This window comes from Trichechus manatus, unplaced genomic scaffold (genome assembly GCF_000243295.1).
Source record: "Trichechus manatus latirostris isolate Lorelei unplaced genomic scaffold, TriManLat1.0 scaffold00011, whole genome shotgun sequence".
In the NCBI taxonomy this organism is placed as follows: Eukaryota; Metazoa; Chordata; class Mammalia; order Sirenia; family Trichechidae; genus Trichechus; species Trichechus manatus.
In genome coordinates this window covers 1089372-1102900 of record NW_004443947.1, presented here as the reverse complement: position 1 = coordinate 1102900, position 13529 = coordinate 1089372, and positions in this window count along the sequence as shown.

Genomic DNA, 13529 nt, shown 5'->3' with positions numbered 1-13529 from the left:
CATGTATCTCGCAGGAGATGGCCTGACGTTTGGATGTCTCAGGATTGGGCCCCAATGACTGCTGCAGGGCCTGGGCTGTTTACCTCAGAAAGCTCTTTCCCCTTAGATACTTCTGGAGGGAAGTTGCAGGAGGGGCCTTGGCAGAGGCACTGTAGGGGTTTGGCTGGAATCCTTCCTCGTTCATTCATGCACTGGTCTGTTCCACCTCAGAAGTGGTAGCCAGGATGCAGTCTGACTTAGCCACAGAGTTCTCGGACATCCTGAAGATGGTCTTTCGGATGATGGCACCCACGGCAGAGGAGGGTGAGTGAGACCCATGGCTCAGGCTTGCTTTGCTCAGAGGCAGCAGCACCCTTGCAGGGCTAACTGAGCACTGGAGCCAGAATCGCAGTACTGCTGGGTGGGCTTGCCCAGTCACTCTGCCATCCCTCCTGAGGTCCTCCATGCTCGGCAATGGGGCAGAGGGGGAGAAGGGAGCAAATCGTCCATGGTCTCCTTCCTTGCAGAGTGGAGCATTAGGCAGGGAGACAGCCATGGAAGTGTCAAAGCCAAGGGTGGCACACCATGATAGAGGCTCTCTTAGTTTCCTGGTGCTACCATAACAGAAGTACCACAAGTGGGTGGCTTTAAAGAACAGAAATTTATTTTCTCATTGTTCAGGAAGCTAAAAGCCTGAATTCAAGGTACCAGTTCTAGGGGGAGGCTGTCTCAGCCCCTATAGCTCTGGCGTTCCTCAGTTCCTTGGCAATCCTCACATGGCATCCACCTTCTCCTGATTTTTCTTGCTTGTCTCTGTGTCTGTGCTGCTCCTTATAACTCAGAAGTGATTAGGTTTAGGACACACCCTACACTGATATGGCCTCATCAACATAACAAAGGAAACCCTGTTCCCAAACAACATCACATCCACAGGTCCAGGGGTTAGGATTCCAACACATATTTTGGGGGACACAATTCAATCCATAGCAGAGGCCTGTACCCAGTGCTATGGAGGCCAGCTGCCTAGAGAGGGAGGGCCATTTGCCCTGAGCCCAGACTGATGAGCATGGGTCGGTGTTGGGCAAAGTGGAAAGCAGTGGAAGGGAACAGCCATAAATGGGGGCAGAATTGTGGGTAGAGCTTGAGGTGTGGGCTGGGGTAGGTTGGGGAGGCCTGGAAGGCCAGACGGAGGAGTTAGGGGGTCCACAGAAGTGTTGCGAGTAGGGGCGAGACCTCGTCCATTCCAGGTTCTTAGTTCTAAGGTTCCCTCCTCCCTGCTGATTGTTTCCTCACCCCTGCCCTGCCCTCTCCCCCAAGCTGGGAGGAACAGAGGCTGGAACTTGCGTTCAACCATCCTCACATCACATGGGAGGAAGAAATGCTGGAGCCGCTCTGAAGGCTGCCCAGCTCAACTTACTCAGAGTGAAGGAGACTCAGGGTCCTAATCAGGGGACAGAGCAGGGTGGGTCTCCCTCCCTGCTTGGGAAGGAGAGTAGGGGACAGCGGGCTGGCTTTGTCCCAGTACGACCAGGATCCTCTCTCCCTCCCTTGGCCCCCAGAGCTGCATTCCTTGGTCCAGGATAGACCTGCTAGTACCTGCCAAGGCTGCTGGGCCTTATTCCTCTTGTTTCGCTTGAAGACATACTGCCAGATCTGCAAAAAGGTAGAGTTCCTGGGCAGGTTGGCTGGGGGCATGGTACTCAAGAGGACAGAGTCTGGGCAAGGATCCTGGAGTCAGCAGGGGATGAGTGGGCCCCTCATGGAGATGGGAGAGATCCTGGTCAGTACCCACTACTGTGGGGCAGGAGAAGGAATACTGGGCATGGAGTCCTGTGTGTTGATCAGACCCGAGCTCACTGCACAAGGGCCTCAAAGTGGAGCGCGTGACAGATCCTTCCCTTTGGAGCTTCCTTGCCATAATGACTGCACTGTGGACACAGGCATACCCATCCTGCTTCCCTGCATCTGCTGGCACAGAAGTCCCTGCATAGCACAAATGGTTAGCATGCTCAGCTGTTAACCAAAAGGCTGGAGGTTTGAGTCCACCCAGTGGCACCTCAGAGGAAAGACCTGGTGATCTACTTCCTAAGTCAGCCACTGAAAACCCTAAGGAGCTCGGTTCTACTCTGACACATATGGGGTTGCCATGAGTTGGAGTTGACTCGCTGCAACTGGTTTTTCACTGGTCACAAACTGAATGGCCCTCGGGAATGTCTTTGGTCGGCACTGGGTCCCTCCCTTCTCTCACCTCTCCTTTGAGGAGAGAAAGCCTCCATTTGATCTTTGGCAGGAGGCTCTCTGGTCCCATCTGAGCCTCTTGCCTGTTCAGAGAGGAGTGGAGGAAAGAGGACAGGCATCAGGAACCAGAGAGACCTGGTTCTGAGCCCACCTCCATAACACTCTCTGGGGTCTGTGCTTGGGGTCAGTTTCGTCTCTCTGAGCCTCAGTTTTCTCATCTATACTGTGGAGATCACTCTTGCAGCTCCTCTCTCTCTGGGTGGCGGGGAGGAAGTTGGGAGGAGATGCTTTGTGTCAGTGGCTGGCATAAGTTTCCAGTGCTGAGAGTGTCTGTTCCCCTTTCTCTGTTCTCCCAGGCCTTTTGTGATGAGTGCATCTCCTACAGGATCCCATGTGGCCGGAATAGCCAGTTGAAAGTGTGTCGCTTCTGCTACTTCAGTTACCTCTACTCAGTGGGCCTCTATGGCCCTTCAGGGGTACTGGGGGCTCATTGAAGGAAGTGGTTTTAGTCCCTGGAATGCTGAAGGCAGAGTGTGAGCTGTGGGGAAGACATGGACCTGTATCGGACCCCACAGGGAAGTTCCAGCATGTGACCCCCTCCATTCCTTCTGAAATCTGGAGCAGCCTCCAGGAAGCCCCACTGGTCCTGACTCCAGACCTGAGCCCCTCTCCTCTTGCCCTCTCTTTCCCTTCCTCCTCCGCTAGCCCCTAGCAGATGTGCTGTCCTCCTGGTGGCCCCACAAGTCTTATTCCTTGGCCTCAGGTGAATGTGGTCAGGGGCTTGAGCCAGCCCACTTGCCAGGAGAAGAGGAAGGGTCTGCTTTTTACCCCCGGCTGTCTCTGCCCACCCCATCCTGCTTCTGTGAAGAGTCTTGAGGCTGAGTCTGCTATCGGTCTTGTCATCCAGGCAATAGTCCTTTCTTTGTTTCTTCCCTCCCTTCTGATGCTCCTGCCTTTGGCCAGCTCCACAAGAATCTGCCTCTACTTCCTACTGTGGACACTTGTCACTCCTGGTAATCACTGAATCTCCCTTCCCTGCTTCCCACCACCCCCGAGTCTACATCGAGCCTGGACAGTTGCAGTTCATTGATTTGTCTGAGCCAGGCTTGCTGAGACTGGGGCTGATATTTAAATAAAATGAATTTCATTCTTATTTTAATGCTTTAGAAGCTCATCTGTAAAGAAAAGTGAGGGTGGTCTTGGTTGAGGTGACTTTCTAGAAGTGTTCGGTGCTATTAGAATGAGGGAAAATGATGGTTCTCAGAAGGGGAGGGGAGGGAAGGGGGGGTTAACTGCAGCATTGACTGGACTCTGGCTTTAGTGAGGGCTGCAACTCAAAGTGAACCGTTTATAAAGTAGGGCTGGAGGGTAGTCCACACAGGCTTTGGAATCACATATGATACAGGTTGAGACGCCTGATTTTCCACTTGCTCTGTACATGTGTGTCTGTCTTCTGATCTGTAAAATGGGAGTGACATAACTTGAATATGACCAATCAATCAATATATCTATCAGTCATATCATATGTCAATTGAGATAATGTGAGTGATGCAAACAGTTAATGCACTTGGCAGCTAACCAAAAGGTTGAGGGTTCGAGTCCATCCAGAGGCACTTCAGAAGAAAGGCCTGGCAATTTACTTCTGAAAAATCAGTCATTGAAAATCCTATGGAGCACAGGTCTACTCTGACACACATGGGATTGCCATGAATTGGGGTCAACTCGACAGCAACTTTTTTTTCTTCTTTTTTATTCCCATCAAGTGGGAATGGCACTCACTCTGGCCTTGGCCTTTAGTTGCCATCTACAAATCTCTGAAACAGCCTGCCATGCTGCTCTGGATGAGGGACAAGTAACCTGGGTGTTACCAGGTCCCCAGAAAATAATTTTCATTCTCTTGCTCACGTGGTGGTGACCATCTAGCCGTTATTCTGAGGTGTGTGATACACAGACACTTATTTATATGGACTAATGGGGAGACGGCTTGGGAAGACTTCTGGCGTGATGTCTTGCTCCTTGTTTGGAGTCAAGGTCAGTGTCTGGCTCCCAACTCTTGTGGTGTCTCATGTTTTCCCTCCCTCTCTTGTGTCTGTAGTCATTGAGGATCACACTCCCACTCCAGCCTCTGGCCAGGCTGGGCTCTGGGGAATGCTCTGTTGATTTGGTGGATACAGCTGGACAGTCCCTGGGCCCAGGAATGTGGGCACTGTTGGATCCCAGCATGATCCTGTCCACAGGTCTATGGCTTGGACCTCTGGCTTCTGGTTGTCATGATGCCCGAAGCCCAAAGTTCCAACCCTAGCAGCTGAACTGCCTGGCTGGTACCTTTATCCAGCAGCAGAGTCATACCAGGCCCTTCCTCCTTGACACTTGGTTCCCCTACATCCTGGCATGCTTCTTATTGCCTCTGTTCCTGAACACATGCTCCCAATGATCCGGGGGGCCTCATTCTACAGGAAACAAACATCCCTGCACCTCCAGGTCTATCACAGACAACCCCTCTGTCTCCCAGAACGAAACCTCGCTCTTGCCTAGGACCCTGCTTCCCTTTGGCCTTTGTGTGCTACTCGCTTTTCCCCACAACATGGGCATCAGGCCTGACAAATTCTCACCCTGCATCCCTGACATCTAGTTACTACTGGTGCCTGGTTGTAGTGAAGACTTCAGCTCTGTGGTGCGATGGATTGCTTTTGTGCAAACTTTCTCATTGTGGTCTTGTAACTCCCACCCAAGTGATCGGGTGGGACTGTGCAAATAAAGTAATTGTGGCTCACCAAAGGAATTGGTCAGTTGTACCATCCCGCTATGTTTAAAATGCCATCCCAGGAGTAGGAGGAGAGGATCTCACCACCGCCAAGAGTGGAGCGCGTCCTTTGGACCTGGGATCCCTGTGCTGAGAAGCTCCTGGAACCAGGAGACTGAGAGAGCTGTAAACTGAAGACGGCGAGAAGTGGAGGCAGAGAAATGGTAACAGCAGAGGCGGCAGAACCAGGAGACTGTCAGGAGACCAGCAGGAGAGTGTGCGGTGGGCTTCTCAGCCCACAGTGCAAGAAAGCTGAGTGCTTTTGGGTAGGAGGCTTGCTGGCAGAGTAGAGTGCCTCTGGGCACTTGATGGAACTAGGTTTGCCAATCCATGGAGCTAGAGCTGAGTGCCTTCTGGCCGAGGCTTACTGGTGGAGTGGGATGCCTCAGGGCACTTATCAGCAGAGCTAAAAGAGCTTTGTAACACTTGCCGAGCAGGGCAGAGGTGAGGGCCAGAGAGAGGTGTGGCTGTGGGCACAGCTGAGAAGAGGCTGTCCTGATGGAGGAACTGTATCCTGAATGTTCCTGAACCTGGATTGTAACCTGTTACTTCCCTATTAAACCCATAACTGGGGGTATGGTCTATGAGTTCTGTGTGGCCATTGCAATGAATTATCAAGCCCAGCAGAGAAGTAGAGAGTGCCATGGGAGGGATGGCTGGTGTCAGAATTGGTAAAGATGGCAGAGAGAAAGAGGAGGCATGTCTGACCTCTGCCTGATAAGAATCAGCCTTGGGTGGTTGATCTTGATTTATCCTTCCTCCTTGTGAAGTTAGAAGAGGCCAAATGCCTGGCCCACACCACTCTTATGGTGGCTGAAAGACGCCTTTTGTGTTTGGAACACTGCTGCAATTCAGGTAACTTTAATATGTCCATCCAGATCTTCTATTAGAAGAGTTTCTTATTCAAATATAGAATTCTGTTAACCTATTTGCTTGCTTTCCTCACCATCCCAAGCACCACCCTAGGCAGAGGTAATGTTTTAGTCTCCTTTATGCTCCCCAGCCACCACCTGTCTGCCAATTTGTTGTACTGTGGTGGTGTGCGTGTTGCTGTGATGCTGGAAGCTATGTCACCAGTTTTTCGAATGCGAGCAGAGTCACTCGTGGTGGACAGGTTTTAGCAGAGCTTTCAGACTTAAGACTAGGAAGAAAGGCCTGGTGATCTACTTCTGAAAATTAGCCAATGAAAAACCCATGGATCACAACAGAATATTGTCTGATAGAGTGTGGAAAGATGAGCCCCCTAGGTTGGAAGGCACTCAAAATACAGTGGATGCAACAATGGACTCGAGCATACCAATGATTGTGAAGATGGTGCAGGACCAGTCTGTTGTACATGGGGTTGCCATGAATTGGTGCCAACTTGACAGCACCTAACAACATCAACAGTGCTCCCCAGAGCCCTGTCGAGGGGCTAGGCACAAAGAAGGGCCTCCCCCGCTGTATCCAGGCACCCACACACAGACTAACATCTCATGCTCACACTCAGATGAAGCACATCTGGTACACAGGCCAATTTGAGCCTGTACATGGATGTTTATTTTCTCAGATGAACACCTCCTTTAACTGATTAATGCAGTGGTTCACATCCTTGGCTTCCCATTGGAATTGCCTGGGAAGCTTTAGAAAACACTGAAGGAAAAAAAAAAAAAAACCTCAGAAAAAGGGATGCCTGGCCCCACCCCCCAGATTCTTACTTAGTTGGTTGAGGCTGTACCCTGGGTGTCAAGATTTTAAAAAGCCCCCTAGAAAACATGAACTGCTATGTATAAATGATAAATAGGAACATATTTCCAGTGGCTAGTGAATTTGTAACTTGAGGTACTGCTAAATTTAAAATGCTATTGCTTTGAATGCCTTTCTATGAACTTACCGGAGACCCCCTTCTCTCCTCTGTTTTGGGATCTTCTCAGGTTTTGCTTTGGCCTGAGGAAGAGATGAGGTTCTAGGAAGCCAGCATCCCTGACTCCTTCCCTCTTCCTCTTCATTCCCTTTTGTAGAAGCCATTACCCCACCTTTCCCCCTGCCTGGGGCAGGCTCAAGAAGACCAGGTGAGAAAAGTGCCGTTTCCAGCTGCCTCACTTAGTCTCCCTGGGCACTGCCTGCGAGCAGAAGGGAGAAAACAGTACCTCCTCAACTCCACTGTAGCTTCAGATAAGAACAGCCTCCCTCTTGGGACCTTCCAGGGAAGGGACAAGACTCAACAATGGTGGGCTGACTCTCCACAGGGAAGGAGCGGTGAAGGCAGAGCAGGGTCCATAAGGAGCTCTCAAAGGGTGCACATTTGAATCACCTGGAGACCTTTGTGACACTCTGGAGGCCCAGCTCCACCCTTACCCCACCTGCAGAGTTTATAATTTAATACCCTGGAGTTGAGCACAGTCGCTGCTAATTTTCAACAGCTCCCCAGACGATTTCTGATTTATGGCCAGGGCCAAAGACCACTGCTGTCAATTGAGAGTCAAATGCCTTGGTTTGTGTTTCCTCCAGTATGAATCCTTTCTTCTCTGAGCCTTGTCGTCCTGGATGTTTAAAGGCAGCAGTGTCCACCTCCCAGGGCTGTTGTAAGGACTGAAGGAGATGTGGATGTGTTGAGTAGAAGGCCACACTGGGCTCAGGTAGCACAGCTGCTACCCAGCCCTGCTGGCTTGGGAGGCCCCCTCCACCATATCCACCGTCTAGGATGGTAGCGCCTGGCCTGCACTTGTGGTTACTCCTAGGATTGAGGCATTCAGAAAGGAGGAGGCTGGCAGGAGCTCCAAGCTGGCCCTCCCATCCCAGGCTCTTCCCTCCTCCTCTGCTATTGCTTCCATCTCTTCTTGTTCCTCCAGGGCCCTACTTTGTATGATTTTTCTTTAGAAAGTCATCAAGACTTATAGTTTAGTATATTGTCAATCTTGGTGAATGTACAATATGTACTTAAAAAGAATGTTTATTCTGCAGTCATTTGAGTGTGGTGGTCTATAAATGCCAATCAGGTTAAGGTGGCTGATTGCGTTGTTCCGATCTATGTCTTTAGTGACGTTTTTTGTCTAGTTCTATCAATTACTTAAAGCAAGCATTAAAATCACCAACCATCATTGTGGATTCGTCTGTTTTTCCCTTTCATGTCCCTAAAAAGATATGTTCAAATCCTAACCCCCAGTACCTGTGAATGTGACATTTTTGGAAATAGGGTCTTTGCAGATATAATCAAATTAAGAGGAGATCGTACTGGATTTTAGAGTGGGCCCTAAACCTAATGACTGGTGTTTTTATAAGAGAAAAGAGAGGGAGTTTTTTTTTATTTTTTATTTTTTTTTCCTTTTTTTTATAATTTTTTTTTTATTGTACTTCAGGTGAAGGCTTACAGAACAAATAGTTTCTCATGAAACAGAAGTACACGTTGTTTTATAACATTGGTTAACAACCCCACAACATATCAACCCTCTAACTTCTCAACCTAGAGAGGGAGTTTTGAAAAGAGAGACACACACAGGGAAGAAGGCCATGTGACGATGAAGACAGAGACTGGAGTATAATGTATCTACAAGGAAGGAATGCCAAGTTTTGCCAGCAACCACCAGAAGCTAGGAGAGAGACATGGCACAGATTTTCCCTCAGAAACTTTAGAAGGAACCAACCTTGCTGACATGTTGATTTCAGACTTCTAGCCTCCAGAAGTATGAGAGAATAAATTTCTGGGTTTTTTTGTAAGGCACCAGTTTATGGTACTTTGTCATGACAGCCCTGGGAGACTAATACACATTTTGGTACCAGAAAGGGGTGCGGCTGTCACAAGTACCCCCAAACATGAAAGTGGCTTTGGAATTGGGTAATGGGTAAAGGATGGAAGAGTTTTGAGGTTCGTGATAAGAAAAAGCCTAGATTACCTTGAAGAGACTGTTGGTAGAAGTATGGACGTTAAAGGTGATTCTGATGAAGGCTTAAAAAGAAGTGAGGAGGACAGTAGAGAAAGCTTTTACTGTTTTAGAGAATACACATATCATCATGAACATTATATTGGTAGAAATATGAATGCTAAAGGTGCTTCTGGTGATGCCTCAGAGGGAAATGAGTATGTTATTTGACACTGGAGGGAAACATTTCTTGTTACAAAGTGGCAGAATACTTGACTGAATTGTGTTTTCTAGTGTTGAGTGGAAAGTAAACTTGTAAGCAACCAACTTGGATATTGTAGCTGAGATGTCCAGCAAAGTGTTGAAGGCACAGCCTGACTTCTCTTGCTGCTTACAGTAAAATGTGAGAGGAAAGAGATAGGTTGAGTAAGGAACAGTTAAGCAAAAAAGAACCAGAACTTGATGATTTGGAAAGTTCTCAGCCTATTCATATAGCAAAAGAGTAGACAGCTTGTACTGGAGAGAACACCAACGGTGTGGTTGAACAACCTTATGGAGAGACTAGGCATGTGACTTACGCATCCAGTCAACCATTTCAGCAGAAACACTATCAGTTTGGAGTGAAGGAGTCACAGACAATACAAAATGAATGAAGACTGTAAGACTACTGGGATGCTACATGCAAAAAATGGGCTGATAGAGCTCCTTGGCTGTGAACATGAGGTACCCTTTAACAAAAGGGAAGAATGATTTTCAGGGTGGCTCAGGCTAATGAGAAAGCCTCATCTGAGAGTACAAAGGAAAGGCAGGGTGTTAGCGGAAAGCCATGTTGTGGTTCATCCAGGAGTAGAGGGAAAATGCATTGAAGAGACAGAGTTTGTTTCCTGTGGATCAAGGGATCCCGATGGCCCTGTAGAGAGGTTGGCAGGGAGGACAGCAGAGGGAAGTTGGATCAATGTGAAGAAGGGAAGAGTGTTGATCAATATGGGGGAGAGGTACCATGGAGAACTTGAGGCTGTGGCTGAGGATGCCAAGGTCAAGACACTGGATATGACTGTTGCTCTGGGTTAACGCTGTTTCAGCCAGACCTAGCACATGGCCCCAGGGGAAGGACCAAGACCCCTCCTGCATCATGATGGGCAAGGGACAGGAGGCCAAAGACATAGACCCCTTTAAAGAGCCTAAGAGCATACAGAAGAGAATGCCTAGTGATTACGCAAAGGGATCAACCAAATTGTTAACCTCACTCTCAAAGAGATATCAGTCTCAGCAATGCCCTTCCACCCAACTGTCTGCCCAGGGATGGAATGGTGGTGCCCTAGGGATGGGGAGAGAGAGGGTGGGAAAGAGGTCTAATACCTGGAGCTGAGAGGGTGGCAGGGGGAGGGGGAGGCAGGATGGGGAAGAGCCTTCAGGGGTCCCCAAGGCTGGTAGGGGAAGGAGGGAAACCCAGGATAAAAGAATATTCCTGGTGCTGCCTCATGAAGGAGGACCTGTTCAGCTGCTTTGGAACCCAGACTCAATGCCCTGACTCCTGAGACAGAGCAAGGTCAGGGAATTAGACCCACCAGGTGACCATCCACAGGCTCCAGAACCATGAGGATGGAGGAAACTGCCCCTTTCAGATGAAAGCCTCTGTGGGGGCTTCAGAGGCTTCCCAGGCTGAGAAATTTGTTGGGTTTTGGCCAAACTGGGGCACAAGATAGTCTGTGAGAGGAGAAGGAAGAAATTCACTGAGCCACTACTGTGTGCTGAAGCATGTGTGTTCATTACCCTGGTTTCAATCTTTCCTCCATCAGGGGAGAATAGAATTGTAATTTCCATTTTGCAGATAAGGAAACAAATGCTGGAAATGGAATATTTTACATACGAATTGTCAAAAGTGGGTGGAGGATATATGAGTGTAGGTTTTACTATTTTTCTTACTATTTCTATCCATTCAACAAATAGTTACAGACTGCCTACTGTATTATAAGCACTGTGGGCCAGCTGCAGAGTCTCTCATTCCTGGACCCAGGCTGAAGGAGTAGTGACTACCTGGAGCATGGACTTCTCATGGTGAAGTGAAGGAACAGAAGAGAGAAGCCAAACTGTGCAGGCATGTTTAAAGTCTACATTCATGTCATCATCACCCACGTTCCACTGGCCAAAGAAAGGCACATGGCCAAGCCCAAAGTCAGTGGGACAGGATGTATATTCCACCGACTCTGTTGGGATACTCTGCTAAGCCACAAGGAAAAGGGCATGAGTGTATACTTCTATTACAAGGAAGCTGTTGTGGATTGAATAGTGCCCTCCAAAAATGTGTGTCAACTTGACTAGGCCATGATTCTCAGTATTGTGTGGTTGTCCTCCATGTTGTGATCTGATGTAATCATCCTATGTATTGTAAATCCTAACCTCTATGATGTTAATTGGAGCCCTGGTGGCGCAGTGGTTAAGAACTACGGCTTCTAACCAAAAGGCTGGTAGTTCAATCTACCAGCCACTCCTTGGAAACCCTATGGGGCAGTTTTACTCTGTCCTATAGGGTTGCTATGAGTCGGAATTAACTGAATGGCAACTGGTTTGGCTTTTGTTTTTTTATGATGTTAAGGAGGCAGGATAAGAGGTAGTTATGTTAATGAGGCAGGACTCAATGTACAGGATTAGGTTGTATCTTGAGTCAATCTTTTTTGAGATATAAAAGAGAGAAGTGAGCAGAGAGGAGAAGGAAACTTCTACCACCAAGAAAGAAGAGCTGAGAGTGGGGTATGTCCTTTGGACCTGGGGTCCTTGCGCTGAGAAACTCCTAGACCCAGGGGAAGGTTGATGACAAGGACTTCCCCTACAGCCAACAGAGAAAGATTTCTCTGGAACTGGCACCCTGAATATGGATGACTTCTAGCTTCCTAGACTGTGAAAGAATAAATTTCTGTTGGTTAAAACCATCTATTTGTGGTATTTGTTATAGCAGGACTAGGTAACTAAAACAGAATTCATGCTGAGGAAGAGAATAATTGTGAACAAATCATATAATCTACCATACGCATGTCTATATCTTGTGCTTGGAACAGTGCTAGTTTGTGTGCAGTACTCGCTGGATGAACAAATGAGTGTGTTTTCCTCTTTGATTTGGCTGCTAGAATGTCAACCAAGCAGTGGCTGCAAACTCAAATGCCAGTGAAGTCTAAACAGCTAATGAATGAAGCAAGAAGAGTGTGAGACAAAAGGGAGGAGGGGGCACTATGACCATCTGGAAGGGTATGATCCGTTCAAGGACGTCAGCCAGTTGTTGACCCAAAGGAATGAGGATCCAGCATAACCAGAAATCTTCCCTCTACCTGTAGAAAAACAAGTGGTGCAGAGAAAAGAACACCGAAACATGAGTCGAACTGACCAAGTTTCAGATTAGTCCATCCCTAACTCACTGGCTTTCTTCTCTAAAAGGGGGGAAATGTGCCATTTTCCCCCATAGAGTGGACCTTGCACGCGTGGAGTTCTGTGTTCAGAAGACAAGGAACAGAGACAAGACAGAGGTATGACTCGGTGTTGAGACAGGTATTTACATACTAGGAGTTCTGTGTCCCAGATGCTGGAAGGCCCTGACCTTCAACTTATGAAGCCTAGTCTTTATCCTAGGGGAGGGCAGGGAGCCAAGGGCAGATTTAAGTCAGAGTACCTGCCTCCTGGACCCCTCATTCTCCAGGAGCTCTTCTCGGAGTGCTTACTTTATGTAAAGCTCCAGCCCTCCTCAATAGGCCCCACCCACTGCACCTTTCTTCCCGCAGCCACTGAGGCCTTGGGCCCCTGGGGACAGTGGATCTGTCTCTGGTATTCTCAGGGGCCTGGTACGTGAAGGTGAAGTTGCTCTGGGGGCCGTACTGACCACCCAGGAGCTTCTAGAGGAAGCAGCCTCCAGGGAGCCTAGGCAACCTGGCCATGCTCCTGCTCCCAGAAGAGGAAGTCTGGGGTAGCCAAGGTCCAGACTGCCTGCAGACCAGGCCAGAGGGGAGGGTGTGAAGGAAATGGCATCAACTTGGGCTGGAAAGTGCCAATAAACAGACACCATACCCTACAGTTTGCAAAGAGTTGCCGTTCTTCAGCTTTTCTTTCCATAAGGAGATGTGCACTTCTCTGTGAAATGGGGAAGGGAAGGACTAGGCATTGAAGCTGGGGCCTGAGGGCTGCAGTGGGTAATGGCCTAGGCACCTTTTCTCAAGGTCCTTCACTAACATGAACAAGTTGATGCAGTGTGGGGAGGTCTGGTACTTTTCCATAACCAGTTGCTGTGGAGTTGACTCCAACTCATGACGACCCATGTGTGTCAGAGTAGAACTGTGCTCCATAGGGTTTTCCATGGCTGATTTTTTGGAAGCAGATCGCTAGGCCTTTCTTCCGAGGTGCTTCTGGGTGGACTCAAACCTCCAACCTTTTGGTTAGCAGCCCAGTGCTAACCATTTACACCACCCAAAGACTCCTAATGGGGAGGCAGTGGGGCCTAATCTGCATCCATCCCCACGACCGAGGGCCTACCAGGACCTCCTGAGTCACAAGGGTTGGGGTAGGGGGAAGAAGAGGAAAACCGCAGACCTTTGATCTGGGAGTCTGAGAGTGAGGGGCCTGACTGCAGCCCTCCATTTCTCTCTCCTGTCCTGTCCAAGCCTGCTTTTCTCCCTTCATCCCAGGCA